Here is a 19,842-nt window from a genome sequence, read left to right as displayed (position 1 = left end):
CGGAAATGTGCTGGGATGGCATGGTGAGGCTGGCATGTGTCAGATGCCTGCATTGGTGGGTGTGGAGTACATGCAGCTTCTGTCTGTGCAGTGTCCGCCGAGATGTTGGTGTCCAAGATAGAAGGTGGTCGGAGCGAGGGGCGAGATGAAGTCACCAGTTACCAGCTCGGACTTTCACGTCCAATTCTCCATATTGATTTTCTCTGCTGTGGGTGGGAGGGTATGAAGCTGCAAGTTGTTGAGAGATCCATTGAATGTGGCTGTTGATCATCAGTCATCATTCAGTCAACATCTTGCCATTCCCGCACAAATCTTGTTTTAAAGAACAGTCCAGCACAGGAACAGGCCCTTCATCCTAGCAAGCTCGCCCTGACACATGATGCCATTTTAAAGTTAAAATAAAAGTTTTTGCTCTGATACCTTCTATGTCATTCTATTCTCTACTTAGTAATACTTGTGCCAACATGCCTCTTAAACCTTGCTATATTGGCTTCTTCCCCTCTATCAGTGCATTCCAGGCACTTTCACATTCTGTCTGGAACAGCGAAAAAAAACCTTACCGATCATATCTCCTGAACTTTCTCCCTTTTACCTAAAACCGAACTGCCCTTCTATCTATGCCTCTGATAATTTTGTAAATATCTATCAGGTAGCCCCATAGCCAATGATGCCCAGCTGCATACAAACCATGTTTGTTCAATATCTCCTTCTGGCTAATACCCTCCAGACCAGAAAAGATCCTGGTAAAACTTTTCCATACCATCTCCAACACTTCCATATCGTTCTGCTGGTGGGGCAACCAGTACTGTACACAATATTCTAAATGTACCTCGAACTAAGTTTCCCTACAGCTGCAATATGACCTGCTAATGTTCATACTGCATGTTGCGGTGTATGTCTGCAAGTTTGCCGTCAGTCTTCTTGATCACCCTATCCACCCATGTTGCTACTTTCAGGGACTGAGGAGCTGTACACCCAGATCACTTCGGATGTTGATGCGGCCAGTAATTTTTCCATCCACTTTATACTTCTCTCCTGCATTAAACCTTCTAAAATACATCACGTCGCAACTGCCCAGATAAAATTACATCCGTGTTTTCTCTGTCCAAGTCTGCAGCTGACCTAAATCCTGCTGTATTCTCTGGCAATCATCCTCATAATTTGCAACTCCACCAGTCTATTTATACATCTCCAGTCACAAAAACACTGTTCCATCACTACTCTGTCTTCTATGACCAAGCAGTTCTCTATCCATCTTACTAACTGACCGCTGATCCCATTTCATTTCATCTTCTGTATGACCCTGCCATAAGGAACCATATCAAAGGCCTTGCTAAGCTCCAATCGGCCAACATCAAGCCCTCATCAATCAATTTTGTCATTTCCTCAAAATAATCCATCACGTTTGTGAGACAGGATATTCCCCACACAACTGTGTTGCCTGTTGCTCGTAAGTCCATACTAGAGTCCTGTTGGAGTTGCACTCATTCAGACAAGTGACTATTCCATCATATTCCTGACTTGAACCTTGGAGTTTAGATTAGATTCCCGACATTGTGGAAACAGGTCCAACAGCCCAACCATTCCACACCAACCAGCAGAAGAGCAACCCAACCAGATCCATTCGCCTGCCCTACACTTAACCCTGACTATGTGCCCTAACACTGTGGGCAATTTAGAATGGCCAATTCGGCTGACCTGCACATCTTTAGACGGTGGGAGAAAACCGGAGCACCTGGAGCAAACGCACGCAGACGCTGGGGGAATGTGCAAACTCCACACAGACACCCAAGGCCGGAGTTGAACCTAGGACTTTGGTGCTGTGAGGCAGCAGTACTAAGCACTGAGCTCTTGATGGTTCTGAAGAGTGGGAGGTATGTTAGGCCGTGATGGTTACAATACAGTGGGAGGTATGTCGGGCTGTGATGGTTACGGTACAGTGGGAGGTATGTCGAGCCATGACAGTGACTGTACAGTGGGAGGTATGCTGGGCCGTGTGACAGTGACTGTACAGTGGGAGGTATGTCGAGCTGTGATGGTTACTCTACAGTTGGAGGTATGTCGGGCAGTGATGGTTAGTGTACAGTGGGAGGTATGTCAGGCCATAATTGTTACTGTACAGTGGGAGGTATGTCGGGCCGTGATGGTTACTGTACAGTAGGGCGTATGTCGGGCCGTGATGGTTACTGTACAGTAGGGCGTATGTCGAGCTGTGAAAGTTACTGTACAGTGGGAGGTATGATGGGCCATGATTGTTACTGTACAGTGGGAGGTATGTCGGGCCATGACTGTGACTGTACAGTGTGAGGTATGTTGGGCCGTGTGACAGTGACTGTACAATAGGAGCTATGTCGAGCTGTGATGGTTACATGACAGTGGGAGGTATGTCGGGCAGTGATGGTTACTGTACAGTGGGAGGTATGTCGGGCCGTGATGGTTACTGTACAGTGGGAGGTATGTCTGGCTGTGATGGTTACTGTAGAGTAGGATGTATGTTGGGCCATGATGGTTACTTTGAGGAGAAAGTGAGGTCTGCAGATGCTGAAGATCAGAGGTGAAAATGTGTTGCTGGAAAAGCACGGCATGTCAGGCAGCATCCAGGGAACAGGGGAATCGACGTTTCGGGCATAAGCCCTTCTTCATGATGGTTACTGTACAGTGGGAGATATGTCGAGCTGTGACTGTTACTTTACAGTGGGAGGTATGTCGTGCCATGATGGTTACTGTACAATGGGAGGTATGTTGGGCCGTGAAGGTTAAAATACAGTGGGAGGTATGTCAGGCCGTGATGGTTACTGTACAGTGGGAGGTATGTCAGGCCTTAATGGTTACTGTACAGTGGGAGGTATGTCGAGCTGTGACTGTTACTATAAAGTGGAAGGTGTGTTGGGTCGTGATGGTTCATCTACAGTGTGAGGAATGTCAGGCCATGATGGTTACTGTACAGTGGAAGGCATGTCGGGCCCTGACAGTGACGGTACAGTGGGAGGTATGTTGGTCAGTGATGGTTACTGTACAGTCGGGGGTATGTCGGGCCGTGATGCTTACTGTACAGTGGGAGGTATGTCTCTCCCTGATGGTTACTGAACAGTTTGAGGTATGTCGGGCCGTGATGGTTACTGTGCAGTGGGTTGTATGTCGGGGTGTGATCGTTACTGTACAGTGGGGGGTAAGTCGGAACGTGATGGTTACTGTACAGAGGGAGGTATGTCAGGCCGTGATGGTTACTGTACAGTGGGGGGGTATGTCTCTCCCTGATGGTTACTGTACAGTTTGAGGTATGTCGGGCTGTGATGGTTACTGTACAGTGCGAGATATGTTGGGGCGTGATGGTTACTGTACAGTGGGAGGTATGTCGGGCTGTGATGGTTACTGTACAGTGGGAGGTATGTCGGGCTGTGATGGTTACTGTACAGTGCGAGGTATGTCGGGCTGTGATGGTTACTGTACAGTGCGAGGTATGTCGGGGTGTGATGGTTACTGTACAGTGGGAGGTATGTCGGGCTGTGATGGTTACTGTACAGTGCGAGGTATGTTGGGGTGTGATGGTTACTGTACAGTGGGAGGTATGTCGGGCCGTGATGGTTACTGTACAGTGGGAGGTATGCTGGGGTGTGATGGTTACTGTACAGTGGGAGGTATGTCGGTCCATGATGGTTACTGTACAGTGGGAGGTATGTCGGTCCATGATGGTTACTGTACAGTGCGAGGTATGTCGGGGTGTGATGGTTACTGTACAGTGGGAGGTATGTTGGGGTGTGATGGTTACTGTACAGTGGGAGGTATGTCGGGGTGTGATGGTTACTGTACAGTGGGAGGTATGTCGGGGTGTGATGGTTACTGTACAGTGGGAGGTATGTCGGGCCGTGATGGTTACTGTACAGTTTGAGGTATGTCGGGCTGTGATGGTTACTGTACAGTGCGAGGTATTTCGGGCCGTGACGGTTACTGTACAGTGGGAGGTATGTCGAGCCGTTATGGTTACTGTACAGTGGGAGGTATGTCGGGCCGTGATGGTTACTGTACAGTGGGAAGTATGTCTCTCCCTGACGGTTACTGTGCAGTTTGAGGTATGTCGGGCTGTGATGGTTACTGTGCAGTGGGAGGTATGTCGGGCTGTGATGGTTACTGTACAATGGGAGGTATGTTGGGCCGTGAAGGTTAAAATACAGTGGGAGGTATGTCAGGCCGTGATGGTTACTGTACAGTGGGAGGTATGTCGAGCTGTGACTGTTACTATAAAGTGGAAGGTGTGTTGGGTCGTGATGGTTCATCTACAGTGTGAGGAATGTCAGGCCGTGATGGTTACTGTACAGTGGAAGGCATGTCGGGCTGTGACGGTTACTGTACAGTGGGAGGTATGTCGGGCCCTGACAGTGACGGTACAGTGGGAGGTATGTCGGGCCGTGATGCTTACTGTACAGTGGGAGGTATGTCTCTCCCTGATGGTTACTGTACAGTTTGAGGTATGTCGGGCCGTGATGGTTACTGTGCAGTGGGTTGTATGTCGGGGTGTGATCGTTACTGTACAGTGGGGGGTAAGTCGGAACGTGATGGTTACTGTACAGTGGGAGGTATGTCAGGCCGTGATGGTTACTGTACAGTGGGGTGTATGTCTCTCCCTGATGGTTACTGTACAGTTTGAGGTATGTCGGGCTGTGATGGTTACTGTACAGTGCGAGGTATGTTGGGGCGTGATGGTTACTGTACAGTGGGAGGTATGTCGGGCTGTGATGGTTACTGTACAGTGGGAGGTATGTCGGGCCATGATGGTTACTGTACAGTTTGAGGTATGTCGGGCTGTGATGGTTACTGTGCAGTGGGAGGTATGTCGGGACGTGATGGTTACTGTACAGTGCGAGGTATGTCGGGCCATGATGGTTACTGTACAGTTTGAGGTATGTCGGGGTGTGATGGTTACTGTACAGTGGGAGGTATGTCGGGCTGTGATGGTTACTGTACAGTGCGAGGTATGCTGGGGTGTGATGGTTACTGTACAGTGGGAGGTATGTCGGGCCATGATGGTTACTGTACAGTTTGAGGTATGTCGGGGTGTGATGGTTACTGTACAGTGGGAGGTATGTCGGGCTGTGATGGTTACTGTACAGTGGGAGGTATGTCAAGCCGTGATGGTTACTGTACAGTGGGAGGTATGTTTGGCCGTGATGGTTACTCTACAGTAGGAGGTATGTCGGGCCGTTATGGTTACTGTACAGTGAGAGGTATGTCGGGCCGTGATGGTTACTGTACAGTGGGAAGTATGTCTCTCCCTGACGGTTACTGTGCAGTTTGAGGTATGTCGGGCTGTGATGGTTACTGTACAGTGGGAGGTATGTCGGGCTGTGATGGTTACTGTACAGTGGGAGGTACGTCGGGCCGTGATAGTTACTGTACAGTGGGAGGTATGTCGGGCCGTGATGGTTACTGTACAGAGGGAGGTATGTCGGGCCGTGATGGTTACTGTACAGTGGGAGGTATGTCGGGCCGTGATGGTTACTGTACAGTGGGTGGTATGTTGGGCCATGATGGTTACTGTACAGTGGGAGGTATGTCAAGCTGTGATGGTTACTGTACAGTGGGAGGTATGTCGGGCCGTGACAGTTACTGTACAGTGGGAGGTATGTCGGGCCGTGATGGTTACTGTACAGTGGGAGGTATTTCGGGCCGTGACGGTTACTGTGCAGTGGAAGGTATGTCAAGCTGTGATGGTTACTGTACAGTGGGAGGTATGTCGGGCCGTGATGGTTACTGTACAGTGGGAGGTATGTCGGGCCGTGACGGTTACTGTACAGTGGAAGGTATGTCGGGCCGTGACAGTTACTGTACAGTGGGAGGTATGTCGGGCCGTGACAGTTACTGTACAGTGGGAGGTATGTCGGGCCGTGATGGTTACTGTACAGTGGGAGGTATGTCGGGCCGTGATGGTTACTGTACAGTGGGAGGTATGTCGGGCCGTGTTGGTTACTGTACAGTGGGAGGTATGTCGGGCCGTGACGGTTACTGTACAGTGGGAGGTATGTCGGGCCGTGATGGTTACTGTACAGTGGGAGGTATGTTGGGACGTGATGGTTACTGTACAGTGGGGGATATGTCGGGCCGTGACAGTTACTGTACAGTGGGAGGTATGTCGGGGTGTGATCGTTACTGTACAGTGGGAGGTATGTTTGGCCGTGATGGTTACTGTACAGTGGGAGGTGTGTCGGGGTGTGATGGTTACTGTACAAGGTGGGGTATGTCGGGCCGTGATGGTTACTGTACAATGGGCGGTATGTCGGGCCGTGATGGTTTACTGGACAGTGGGAGGTATGTCGGGCCGTGATGGTTACTCTACAGTGGGAGGTATGTCGGCTGTGATGGTTACTGTACAGTGGGAGGTATGTCGGGACGTGATGGTTACTGTACAATGGGAGGTATGTCTGTCTCTGATGGTTACTGTACAGTGGGAGGCATGTCGGGCCGTGACGGTTACTGTACAATGGGAGGTATGTCGGGCCGTGATGGTTACTGTACAGAGGGAGGTATGTCGGGCCGTGATGGTTACTGTACAGTGGGAGGTATGTCTGTCTCTGATGGTTACTGTACAGTGCGAGGCATGTCGGGCCGTGACGGTTACTGTACAATGTGAGGTATGACAGGCCGTGATGGTTACTGTACAGAGGGAGGTATGTCGGGCCGTGATGGTTACTGTACAGTGGGAGGTATGTTGGGCCGTGATGATTACTGTACAGTGGGAGGTATGTTGGCCCGTGATGGTTACTGTACAGTGGGAGGTATGTCGGGCCGTGATGATTACTGCACAGTGGGAGGTATGTTGGGCCGTGATGGTTACTGTACAGTGGGAGGTATGTCTCTCCGAGATGGTTACTGTACAGTTTGATGTATGTCGGGCAGTGATGGTTACTGTACAGTGGGAGCTATGTCGGGCAGTGATGGTTACTGTACAGTGGGAGGTATGTCGGGCCGTGATGGTTACTGTACCGTGGGAGTTATGTCAGACCGTGATGGTTACTGTACATTGGGAGGTATGTCGGGCCGGGATGGTTACTGTACAGTGGGAGGTATGTCAGATCGTGACAGTTACTGTATAGTGGGCGGTATGTCGAGCCGTGATGGTTACTGTACAGTGGGAAGTATGTCTGACCGTGATGGTTACTGTACATTGGGAGGTATGTTGGGCCGTGATGGTTACTGTGCAGTGGGAGGTATGTCAAGCTGTGATGGTTACTGTACAGTGGGAGGTATGTCGAGCCATGATGGTTACTGTACAGTGGGAGGTATGTCGGGCCGTGATGGTTACTGTACAGTGGGAGGTATGTCAGACCGTGATGGTTACTGTACAGTGGGAGATATGTCGGGCCAGGATGGTTACTGTACAGTGGGAGGTATGTCGAGCTGTGATGGTTACTGTACAGTGAGAGGTATGTCGAGCTGTGACGGTTACAGTACAGTGGGAAGTATGTCTGACCGTGATGGTTACTGTACATTGGGAGGTATGTCGGGCCGGGGTGGTTACTGTACAGTGGGAGGTATGTCAGACCGTGAAAGTTACTGTATAGTGGGCGGTATGTCGAGCCGTGATGGTTACTGTACAGTGAGAGGTATGTCGAGCTGTGACGGTTACAGTACAGTGGGAGATATGTCGGGCCAGGATGGTTACTGTACAGTGGGAGGTATGTCGGGCCGTGATGGTTACGGTTCAGTGGGCGGTATGTCGGGCCGTGATGGTTAATGTACAGTGGGAGAGTTGTCGGGCCGTGGTGGTTACTGTATAGTGGGATTTATGTCTGTCCAGGAAGTTGCAGACTGTATGAGTTGTACAGAATACGATTGTGCTGCTGCCGATGGGCCATTATACCTCATGGATGCATCGTCATTGGTTGCTTAATCTGTTTAAAGTCTGTACCATTCAGTCGATATCATGGTGTGGAGGGTCTGCAAAATGTGAAGTTAGCCCTTGTTCCCCATTAAGATTGTGCAGTGACCATTCTTACCGATATATGAAATGGAGGGGTGTATCTGCAGCAGGCAGATCGGTGACGATGTCGTCAATTTTTGGTTTCCCTTTTATTGGTTCCCCATAATCTGCCGCAGAGCAGTCTAGCCGCCACAGGATCCAACATCAATGCTGAGCACTATGATTATTTTAGATTTCCAACACTGTGGAAACAGACCCTTTGTCCCAACCATTCCACGCCAACCCCCTCCAAAGAGCAATCCACTACCATGGCCAATTCACCTGATCTGCCTTTCTTTGGACTGTGGGAGGAAAGCCATGCAGACACGGGGAGAACGTCCAAACTCCACACAGGCAGTGTGCCCAAGGTTGGAATCAAACCTGGGTCTCTGGTGCTATGAGGCAGCAATGCTAACCATTGAGCCACCATGCCTCCCCATATTGACTATATGTCAAGGAGCTGTCCGCCTCTGCCTGGCTGTCTCCTGTCAGTGGGACAGAACCTACCACAGAGGATGGTGATGTTACCTGGGACATAGTCCTCTTCACATAATCTTGCTTTCCAGACAATATCTGATTGTTGCTTGATTAGTCTGTGGGAAATATACAGCAGGTCACTTTTACATTCTGTATAATGATGAATTAATATCACTTTATTTCTTACATATTTTAAAATAAACCAAACATCATTGTTTTTCAGTTGAAAGCAATTGAAGTGAACAATAATTGACTTACCAGAGCGCACACCTAAGTATTACAGTTCAGTGACTATAGTAAACAGCCAATTCATGTCCAGTTCAGTGAACACACCATCTTGCAGGCAGAAAAGCTGTTGGAAATGACATTGAAAAAAAAAACCGACATTCAGGCACAGTTTTACTGGCCCTCACCACGACCTCCAAAAACACTGGCCATCTCCAAAATCTGTTCAGTGAGCTTCCTAACTTGAGCTGGACAGTTAGTCACACAATCCCTCACAATAGACTGGTTAGAGACATACCTGAACAACAGGGAGATGTGTGTGGGGCAGACTGGTCAATGGACTAGCACATGGCGCTGGTCCAGATGCAGTTCAACATTTGTAACAATGACCAGTAAACAACCATGTCTTGCAAGTATATCCCTTCTGTAATTTTGTACCTTGGACCCAATCCTGAATGAATGTGTTATAAAGATGAAGGGTTCCTGCAGCAGATGGCATCTTACATTGAATCCCTCATAAACCATATCCAGTGTATGTTATTTCCACAATGTCAGTATCCAAACAGAATTGTGCAGCTCCATTGATGGCCAGTATGATCCCAGCCCAACATCCTTGGATGTTGGGCTGGAAATCTCTGTGTAAATGTTTGCACCATTGTTCTAACCATTAACAGCAAAGTCTTTTTACTGAAGGTCCTACATCCTTTCGTAATACCAACTTTTAGATTGTCCAATAAACACAAAATCCCTCCTTTATTCAGTTCATCTTTATAACAATATGGTGAAAACAGTACACAACTCACAGTATGGAGCATTGAAATGATGGGCCTCAGTTCCACACCCAAGACCAAGTTATTATTAAGTGCAAGGACTTTGAAAATAGAACATAGAACAGTACAGCACAGAACAGGCCCTTCAGACCACGATGTTGTGCCGACCATTGATCCTCATGTATGCACCATCAAATTTCTGAGACCATATGCATGTCCAGTAGTCTCTTAAATGTCCCCAAGGACCTTGCTTCCACAACTCCTGCTGGCAACGCATTCCATGCTCTCGCAACTCTCTGTGTAAAGAACCCGCCTCTGACATCCCCTCTATACTTTCCTCCAACCAGCTTAAAACTATGACACCTCGTTTTAGCCATTTCTGGCCTGGGAAATAGTCTCTGGGTTTTGACTCTATCTATGCTTGTCATTATCTTGTATACCTCAATTAGGTCCCCTCTTCTCCTCCCTTTCTCCAATGAAAAAAGTCCGTGCTCAGTCAACCTCTCTTCATAAGATAAGCTCTCCATTCCAGGCAGCATGCTGGTAAACCTCCTCTGAATCCTCTCGAAAGCATCCACATCTTTCCTATAATAGGGCGACCAGAACTGGACGCAGTATTCCAAGTGCGGTCTAACCAAAGTTTTATAGAGCTGCAAGAAGATCTCACAACTCTTAAACACAATCCCCCTGTTAATGAAAGCCAAAACACCATATGCTTTCTTAACAATCCTGTTCACTTGGCTGGCCATTTTAAGGGATCCATGTACCTGCCTACCAAGATCTCTCCATTCCTCCACATTGCCAAGAATCCTATCCTTAATCCAGTACTCAGCTTTCAAATTCGACCTTCCAAAATGAATCACCTCGCATTTATCCAGGCTGAACTCCATCTGCCACCTCTCAGCCGGTCTCTGCATCCTGTCAATGTCCCCCTGAAGCCTACATCAGCCCTCTTTACTGTCAACGACACATCCAACCTTTGTGTCATCTGCAAACTTGCTGAACCATCCTTCAATCCCCTCATCCAAGTCATTAATTAAAATGACAATCAATGGAGACCCAAGGACGGAGCCCTGTGGAACACCACTCACCACTGACTTCCAGGCAGAATATTTTCCTTCTACTACCAATCGCTGTCTTCTGTAGGCCAGCCAATTCTGTATCCAGACAGCTAGGTTCCCCTGTATCCCATTCCTCCTGACCTTCTGAATGAGCCTACCATGGGGAACCTTATCAAATGCCTTGCTGAAGTCCGTATACACCACATCCACAGCTCGACCCTCATCATGACCTGCTCCTCACTAAGCCGTGTTGACTGCATTTAATCAAGCCATGCATTTCCAGATGGTCATAAATTCTATCCCTCAGAATCCTTTCTCACACCTTGCAGACAACAGACGTGAGACTTACTGGACTGTCATTGTTCGGGAATTCCCTATTTCCTTTCCTGAAGAGAGGAATTACATTTGCCTCTCTCCAGTCCTCAGGAACGACTCCAGTGGAGACCAAGGATGCAAATATCTTCGCAAGTGACGAAGCAATCACGTTTCTCATTTTACAAAGCAGCCGAGGACAAATCTGATCCAGGCCTGGCGACTTGTCAATCTTAATGTTGCTCTTCGGAGGGTCTGTGTGGACTTGTTGGTCAGAAGGGCCTGTTTACACACTGTAAGCTCAAGTGTGCTTAAAAAAGCAGTGTGTGTGTCATCGTTTTGATTCAAATCTCGACCCTCAAAGCCTCATTTGAAGACCCTTCCAAGATATTGTCCATCCTTTCACCAGTAACTGACTTGTTAATTAATAAAGCAACACCACTTCATCTTTAACACCCTGCCCTGTCCTGTCTATAGTTCCAGTACAATAGAGTTTTGAATTGTTAGCCCTGACCTCCCTCAAATGCGCCTCTGTGATGGTAAAAAATGTCACACCTCCACATGTCAACTCATTCCCTTATCACATCTGTCAGCCTGTCTGAAAATACTCTCAGCATTAATGTAAGTTGCAATATAATACCTGGAATACCCTGTACCTCAGAGTTTTTCAGTCATTTCCTGTTTGATATCCAGCTGCTGAAACCATGAACCACATTTCTAACTCTGGCACTGAATGAATATCTGCAGAATTGTAATTTCTTTTTTTAAAAAAATGTATTCATCAAGTGCAACTTTCGAGAACTGAGCAGTCAGCTCCACATACAATGAGTTTCTGATGGTTAATTTCCCACTCAGTATGCAGAGGGGACAGCCCTCAGTAATGGAGAAAGTGAGGACTGCAGTTGATGGAAATCAGAATCAAAAAGTGTGGTGCTAGAAAAGTACAGCAGGTCATGCAGCATCCGAGGGGTAGGAGAGTCGATGTTTCGGTCGTAAACTCTTCATCAGGAAAGCATTGATGCATTCCTTTATTTTTTCATTCCATGATTCCCAGAATGTTGTGAACTGTACTTACTCAGGAAGGCAGCACTGTATATTGCACTGAAATGGAAAGCAGTCAATCAGTTGGTTGGTCAGGGTGTAGAAAAGTTGAAGGGAAGTATACACTGATTGAATGAATTACAAACATAAGAATAGATAAATCCCCTAGGCCAGATGGGGTTACCCTCGGTTACTCCAGGAAGTGACGGGAGAGATTGGCGTGCCTTTGGCGATGATTTTTGCGTCCTCACTGTCCACTGGAGCAGTGCCAGCCAGATGTTTGGAGGGTGACAAATGTTATTCCCTTGTTCGGGAAAGGCAATAGGGATAACTCTGGGAATGACCGAACAGTCAGTCTTGCATCAGTGGTGGGCAAAGTATTGCAGACGTTTCTGAGAGACAGTATTTACAATTACTTAGTAAACAATAGTTTGATTACAGATAGTCAGCATGGCTTTGTGAGGAGCAGGTCATCCGTCAGAAAGCTTATTGAATTCTTTGAAGATGTAAAAAACACATCGATGAAGGTAGACCAGTAGATGTGGTCAACAAGAATTTTAGCAAGGCATTCCCCATTGTAGGCTCATTCAGAAGGTACGGAAGCATGGGGCGCAGAGAAATTTGGCTCTGTGGATACGGGTGTGGCTGGCCCACAGAAGTCAGAAGATGGTAGCAGATGGAAAGTATTTAGCCTGGAGCTCAGTGACCAGTCGTGTTCCACAGGGATCGGCTCTGGGACTTGTGCTCTTCTTGATTTTTATAAATTACTTTGATGAGGAAGTGGACAAGTAGGTTAGTACGTTTGCTGATGACACGAAGGTTGGTCGGGTTGTGGATAGTGTGGAGGGCTATTGTAGGTTGCAACAGGATATTGACAGGATGCAGAGCTGGGCTGATAAGTGGCACCTAGAGTTCAACCTTAAAAAATGTGAAGCAATTTATTTTGGGAGGTTGCATTTGCATAAAGAATACAGGGTTAAAGGCAGAACTCTTGGCAGTGTGGAGTGACAGAGGGAACTTGGGGTCATTGTCCATAGATCTCTCAAAGTTGCCACCCAAATTGATTTGGTTGTTCAGAAGGAATACGGTGTGTTGTCTTTCATTATGAGGGGGATTGAGTTTAAGAGCAGCGACGTTATTTCTTCGCTCTATAAAGCTGTGGTTCAACCAGACTTGGAATATTATGTTCAGTTTTGGATGCCTCATTATAGGAAACACGTGGAAACCTCAGAAAGTGCGCAGAGGAGACTTAACAGGGTGCTGCCTGAACTGGAGGGTATGTCTTACAATGAAAGTTTGAGCAGCTCGGGCTTTCCTCCAGCGGTGGTAGTAGAGTCAGATACAATACAGATATTTAAGAAGATTCCTGGATCGGCACACGTAAGTTAGTGCATTGAAGGTTGTGGAGGTTAGTCTGATCTTAGAGTAGGATAAAAGGCTGCCAAAACATTGAGAGCTGAAGTGCCTGCACTGTGCTGTACTGTTCTATGTTCCAAGTTTCACTCAGCTTGTGGATTCTCATCAGTTGTTGAATGTGTGAGGGAGTGAGGTGTGTGAGGTCAGGAAGGTGGGGAGGGGCGTTAGACCAAGAGGTCCAGTTTTGATGTGCATTGTTACATTCACCTGAGTGTCAGCACAATATGTGTGGTTACCACGATCAATCCACCAAGTTGAGTTATTAAAACGATTTTTGGCTTCCTGTTTGTTCCTGCCTTCTTCAGATGCATTCTGCTGGGTGACCTATGATTTAGTATCTGGGTATCCACAGGGATGTATAATTTTATTTTGATACTGTTGAATGTGAAGGTACATTTATTGGATATAGTTTCAGAGGGATCACTGTGAGACACAAAATGCTGCAATAGACTGTCAATTGTGAACGTTTTCACCCAGTGTCTGGTCCAGGGTGCAGATGTATGGAGTCTGGGGGACATACCAGATGTCATCACCATAAGTAACGTGTGCGATGTGATTCTGACACTCCATGTCCATACATCTGCTCCCTGGGCCAGGCTCTGACTGAGGTTGAATTTAAGAGGCATGGTTCCTGGTCAGTCATTAGTATCTAATTTAGACAGTATTTATACCTACACTGAGATCAGTGATAGCCTCTTGGCTAGTTTCCTCCTGCTCAAGGTGGATTCCAAATGATTCTCTGTGAGGGAATGTTTGAATGACTGCCCTGACCCAAGTTGGAAACTCTCTTCACAGATTCAGGGCCAGGCCAGTGTCTCTCTGAGTGCTACATGCAGCTGTGAGGTCCAGGATCACTGTACACGAATTCACCCTTTTGGAATCCACATTTAATGCCGGTCATGATGCAAAGTGATGGGTTTACTGACCTGCACAATAATCAGGAGTTTCCCATGTTTGTGAATTGTGCAATAATAAGGTATGAAATACAATTATTCAACTGAACAATATCTGCATCATCTCTGAAAACAATAAAATTGATTCTATGTTGATGGAATTAAAATATAAACAACGAATGACCTTTTATTATCCAAAAGTAAAGAATGCACATTTTGTTTTGTATCGAAAAAGAACATGTTGTCTGACTATGCTGGTGATCACAATTACACATTGAATCTCAGTATTCAAATGCCTATATTGTCGCGCTATCATTTGCAAAATAGTTGACATCTGACAGATTGAATATTCAGAGTGAGCATTTGATTGAACAATCAAATAGAATTATAACATTTAAATATAATCAATCAATTTAATTTCTCACCTGAAATGTGTCAGCTTCAGTTATTTGCCAACAATTCTATTAGTTTTAAAACAATGATGGAAAAGGATAGACTAGATCTAAACGTTGAAGTTCTAAATTGGAGGAAGGTCAATTTTGACGGTGTTAGGCAAAATCTTTCAAAAGCTGTTGGCGGCAAATGATCACAGGTAAGCAGACGGCTAGAAAATGGGAAGCCTTCAGAAATTAGATAGCCGGAGTCCAGAGACAGTATATTCTTGTTATGGTAAAAGGAAAGGCTGGTAGGTATAGAGAGTGCTGAATGACTAAAGACATTGAGGGGCTGGTTAAGAATAAGAAGGATATGACAGGTACAAACAGGATAGATCGAGTGAATCCTTAGAAGAGTATAAAGGCAGGAGGAGTATTCTAAAGAGGGAAATCAGAAAGGCAAAAAAGGGACATGAGATAGCTTTGGCAAATAGAGTTAAGAAGAATCCAAAGGATTTTACAAATACATTGAGAACACAAGGGTAAACAGGGAGAGAAAAGAGCCATCAAAGATCAGCAAGGTGGCCTTTGTGTGGAGCCGCAGGAGATGGGAGAGATACTAAACGAGCATTTTGTATCAGTGTATACTCAGGAAAAGGAGATGGGAGATGTAGATATACGGATAAATAGATGGTGATATCATGAAAAATGTCCATATTACAGAGGAAGAAGTGCTGGATGTCTTGAAAAACATGAAGATGCAAAAATCCCCAGGACCTGATCGATCAGTTGAAACTTGAAAGGGTTCAGAAAAGATTTACGTGCACGTTGCCAAGGTTGGAGGGTTTGAGCTATAGCTGGAGGTTGAACAGGCTGGGGCTGTTTTCCCGGGAACGCTGGAGATTGAGGGATGACCTTATAGAGGTTTAAATAATCATGAGAGACATGGATAGGGTAAATAGACAAGGTCTTTTCCCTGGGGTGGGGAGTCCAGAACTAGCGGGCATAGGTTTCGGTTAGGAAGGGAAAAATGTAAAAGAGATGTAAGGGGCATTTTTTTCACTCAGAGGGTTGTCCGTGCGTGGAGTGAACTGCCAGAGGAAGTGGTGGTGGTTAGTCCAATTGCAACATTCAGATGGCGTCTGGATGGGTATATGAATAGAAAGTGTTGAGATGGATATGGGCTGAGTGCTAGCAGGTGCGACTAGATTGGGTTGGGATATCTGATCGGCATGGACAAGTTGGACCGAAGGGTCTGTTTACATGCTGTACATCGCTTTGACCCTGTGACTGTAATTTAGAAATGACAATAATTTGATATGCACTATCAAATAAATAAATCATTTACATTATTAAATTGTAGCATACAATAAGTTGAAAACTTGCTATTTTTAGAATGACTGATAAAGAACAAAGAACATTTCAACACAGGAACAGATCCTTCGGCCCTCCTAACCTGTGCTGATCCAGATCCTCCTATTTTCTAAACCTGCCACCTATTTTCTAAGGGTCTGTATCCCTCTGCTCCCTGCTCATTCATGTTTCTGTCTAAGTACATCTTAGATAACGCTATCGTTCCTGCCCCTACCACCTCCGCTGGCCACAAGTTCCCGGCTGCATCTGCCCTATGTGTAAAGAACATCCCACATATATCTGCCCTAAACCTTTTCCCTCTTACTTTGAACTCATGACCCCGAGTAATTGAGTTCCACAATCTGGGGAAAAAGCTTCTTGCTATTCACCTTGTGTATATCTGTCTTGATTTTGTAGACCTCAACCTTCGACTTTGTAATGAAAATAGTCCTAATCTACTCAATCTTTCTTCATAACCAGCACCGTCCAACCCAGGCAGCCTCCTGGTGAACCTACTCTGTACCCTATTCAAAGCATCCACATCCTTTTGTTAATGTGTTGACCCGAACTATATGCAGTATTCCAAATGTGGCCAAACCAAAGTCCTATGCAACTGTAACATGACCTGCCAGCGCTTGTATTCAACACCTGATCCAATGAAGGAAAGCATGGCATATGCTGCTTTGACCCTTTATGACCTGTGTTGACACCTTCAGGAAACAATGGACCCAAACACTCAGATCTCGCTGTAAGTCAATTTTCCCCAGGACTTTTCTGTTTACTATGCTGTTAACTCTTGAACTGGTTCTTTCAAAATGCATCACCTCGCATTTTCACAGATTGAACTCCATCTGCCACTTCTGTGCCCATCTCACCAATCTATCCATGTTCTGCTGTATTAGCTGACAGTCCCCTTCACTATCTGCTACTCCAAAAATCTTAGTGTCATCTGCAAACTTGCTCATCAGGAAACTGATACCTTCTTCCAAATCATTGATATATATATCATAAACAACAGTGGTCCCAGCACAGATTGCTGTTGCTGGCATAGGTCTCCATTTTGAGAAATCCCCTTCCACTATTACTCTCTGTCTCCTGTTGCCCAGCCAGTTCTCTATCCATCTAGATAGAACACCCTGGACCCCATGTGACTTCACCTTCTCCATCAGCCGACCATGGGGAACCTAATAAAACGCCTTCCTCAAGTTCCTCAGTATCTTCTCCAGCAGCTTCCCTATCACTGATGTCAGGTTCGCCGGTCTACAATTACCTGGATTATCCCCGCTATCCTTCTTAAACTAGGGGACAATATTAGCAATTCTTCAGTCCTCCGGGACCTCACCCATGTTCAATCATCTTGCAAAGATATATGTTAAAGCCCCAGTTATTTCCACACTCACATCCCTCAGTAACCTGTGGTTGATCCCATCCGGACTTGGGGTTTGACTACCTTAATACCTTTTAGAGTATTCAAAACTTCCTCCCTCTTTATGTCGACTTGGACCAGAGTACTCAGAGATCTATCCCTAACCTCAACATCTGTCAAGTCCCTTTCCTTGGTGAATACAGATGCAAAGTATTCGCTAAGAATCTCACCCATTTTCTCTGACTCCATGCATAACTTTCTTCCTTTGTCCTTGTGTGGACCAAACATTTCTCTAGTTACCCTCGCTCCTTATATATGAAAATAATTCTTTCGGATTTTCCTCAACCCTGTTTGCTATCAATATCTCATGACTACTTTTAGTCCTCTTAAATCATCGATATTTACTGTGAAATGTAACTCGTGAAAAGAAAATAAACATTTGTTCGTGCGAATGGGAACTCAGACCTTTGCAAAGTGTTTTGTGCCAAAAAATTTGAAATCCGTCTCAGTTCAAATAAAAAGCAAGAGAAGAAACCGCTTGAAAAGAGTAATTTTCAGCCACTGTCCCCCCAAAGTACTTCTGAGGTCGAAAAGAGTGAGGGTTTGTAACCAGGGCACAGCAGTAACTATGGGTGGTTTGAACATGCAAATTGGCTCAATTAATCAACTTGACAGTGATATCCTTGAATAAACATCCATAGAGTGTATGAGAGATTATTTCTGAGAGCAGAATGTCATGGAAACAACCAGAGAATGGGGTGGCACGGTAGTTCGGTGGTTAGCACAACACCAGGCCTCCAGGTTCGATTCCAGCCTCGGGGGACTGTCTGCGTGGGTTTCTTCCCACAGTCCAAAGATGTGCAGGTCAGGTGAATTGGCTATGCTAAATTGCTCATAGAGTTAGGTACATTACTCAGAGGGAAATGGGAATGGGTGGGTTACTCTTTGGAGGGTTGGTGTGGACTTGTTGGGCCAAAGGGCCTGTTTCCATACTGTAGGGCATCTCATCAAATTTAGATTTGATATTATGTAAAAAGGAAGGATTGGTGGATGAGATTTGCCTTGGAATAACCACAACATGCTGGAGTTTCACATTCAGATTGAAAGAGTGAAGACTGAGTCATACATGAGAGTTTTAGTGTTAGGTAATGATAATTATACTGGCCTAAGGAAGCATTTGGCTGTGGTGGTCTGGGGGGGAGAAAAGAACAGTCAAAGGCAGGACAGCTGAAGAAATTTGGCAAACAATTAGGGAGATACTAAAGACCGAAGAGGAATTTCATTTCGGAGAAAAATCATCCATATCTTGATAAGGAAGTCAAGGATAACATGAAGGCAAATCCCAGTACATATCGTACTGCACATGTTAGTCACACTGTGGAGGATTGGGCAAGTCAGTGGTCTCGTGGTGTTATCACTGAATTCTGATGCGATAAACCCAGATAATGTTCGAGTGACCTGGGTTCTAAAGATTTTCTCTTGACTCTCAGGCTACGTCCTTGAGTCCTTTCTCTCCTAGCCGTGGAAGCATCTTTCCAACATCTACTCTGACAAGTCAACCAGTATTCTGTATGCTTCAATCAGATCCACCTTCATCCTTATAAACTCCAGCGAGTATAGACCCAGAGATCTCATATGTTAAGCTTTTCATTCCATTCTTATGAAGCCCCTCTGAACATGCTCTGGGCAGTACGTCCTTACTGAGCTATGAGGCCGAAAATGGTACACAATACACCAAATGTGTTCTGACCAGAGTCTTATAGAGCCTCAGAAATCCATCGCTGCTGTAATATTCAAGTCTCCTCAAAATAAATGCCATCACTGTATTTGCCTTTCTGACCAGATTGACCACCTGAAAAAATAATCTTACAATGGACAATAATAAATTTACCATGGAGTTACAAAAACGAACAATGATTAAAGCATGCTGGGAAGTAGAACCCAGCCTTGACCAAAGTCTATGTGCTCATCCATATTCTGCAGAATCCAGACAGGCTGCAGCTACCCACAGATGGTTGCAAAGAAACCTGAAGCAACAGACCATGTAATACACACCTGAAGTTGGACCTGAACAGGATAATGGAATGTCGCCCTAGGGCCATCAATGTGACAACACCTGGTTGAGTCTGATTGATCAATTTAATGTACCTGTTCATTTCATTGGCAGATCCTCCACACCCTCCCAAAAGGAGTGAAGACTTGGAAGGATAAGAATCACCGCAAAACCCCTCAGAGAGTGGTAACTCGAGAATAACCAATGAAAGAGAAGACACCTCCAAGACTATCAGAAGAACAAGAAGACTTCACCACGTGGAATGCGGTCAACTTCTCATGGGTGGTATGTGATCATCCAAAGTTAAGTTAAACCATAAGATAACTTGTAGTGTTTTACATTACGTTATAATACGTTTTATTGTTCTAATATTAATTATGTTCAATAAACGAATATTATTGTTTGTAAGAGTTGACTCAGTTCTTTTGATGAATATAAGATTTCAAGCACATTGTGGGGCAGATACACCACCTTCCTAACTACTGACTCAACTTGCTCGATTACCTTGAGACAATCCTGGACTGGAACTCGCAACACTCTTTGTACT

General features: G+C 45.8%; 1 long non-coding RNA gene across 2 annotated transcripts in view; it reads left to right on the top strand.

Moving 5' to 3' along the window:
- The window catches only part of LOC148135758 (uncharacterized), a 73,996-nt gene extending 54,480 nt beyond the window's left edge, over positions 1-19,516 (top strand). Inside the window, exon 4 of one of the 2 annotated variants that reach the window (XR_015754821.1) lies at positions 19,410-19,516. This is a non-coding gene — a long non-coding RNA (uncharacterized LOC148135758). Of the gene's footprint in view, positions 1-14,051; positions 14,166-19,409 lie in introns of those variants that run through there. The other variant, XR_015754822.1, reaches the window with a different exon arrangement.
- Positions 19,517-19,842: the final 326 nt, after the last annotated feature.

The sequence above is a fragment of the Chiloscyllium plagiosum genome, unplaced genomic scaffold (genome assembly GCF_037043375.1).
Source record: "Chiloscyllium plagiosum isolate Xiang-an unplaced genomic scaffold, Cpla_swu_hap1 HiC_scaffold_48, whole genome shotgun sequence".
In the NCBI taxonomy this organism is placed as follows: domain Eukaryota; kingdom Metazoa; phylum Chordata; class Chondrichthyes; order Orectolobiformes; family Hemiscylliidae; genus Chiloscyllium; species Chiloscyllium plagiosum.
The sequence above is the reverse complement of the archived record's forward strand: the minus strand, read 5'-3'. Positions and strand labels throughout refer to the sequence as shown.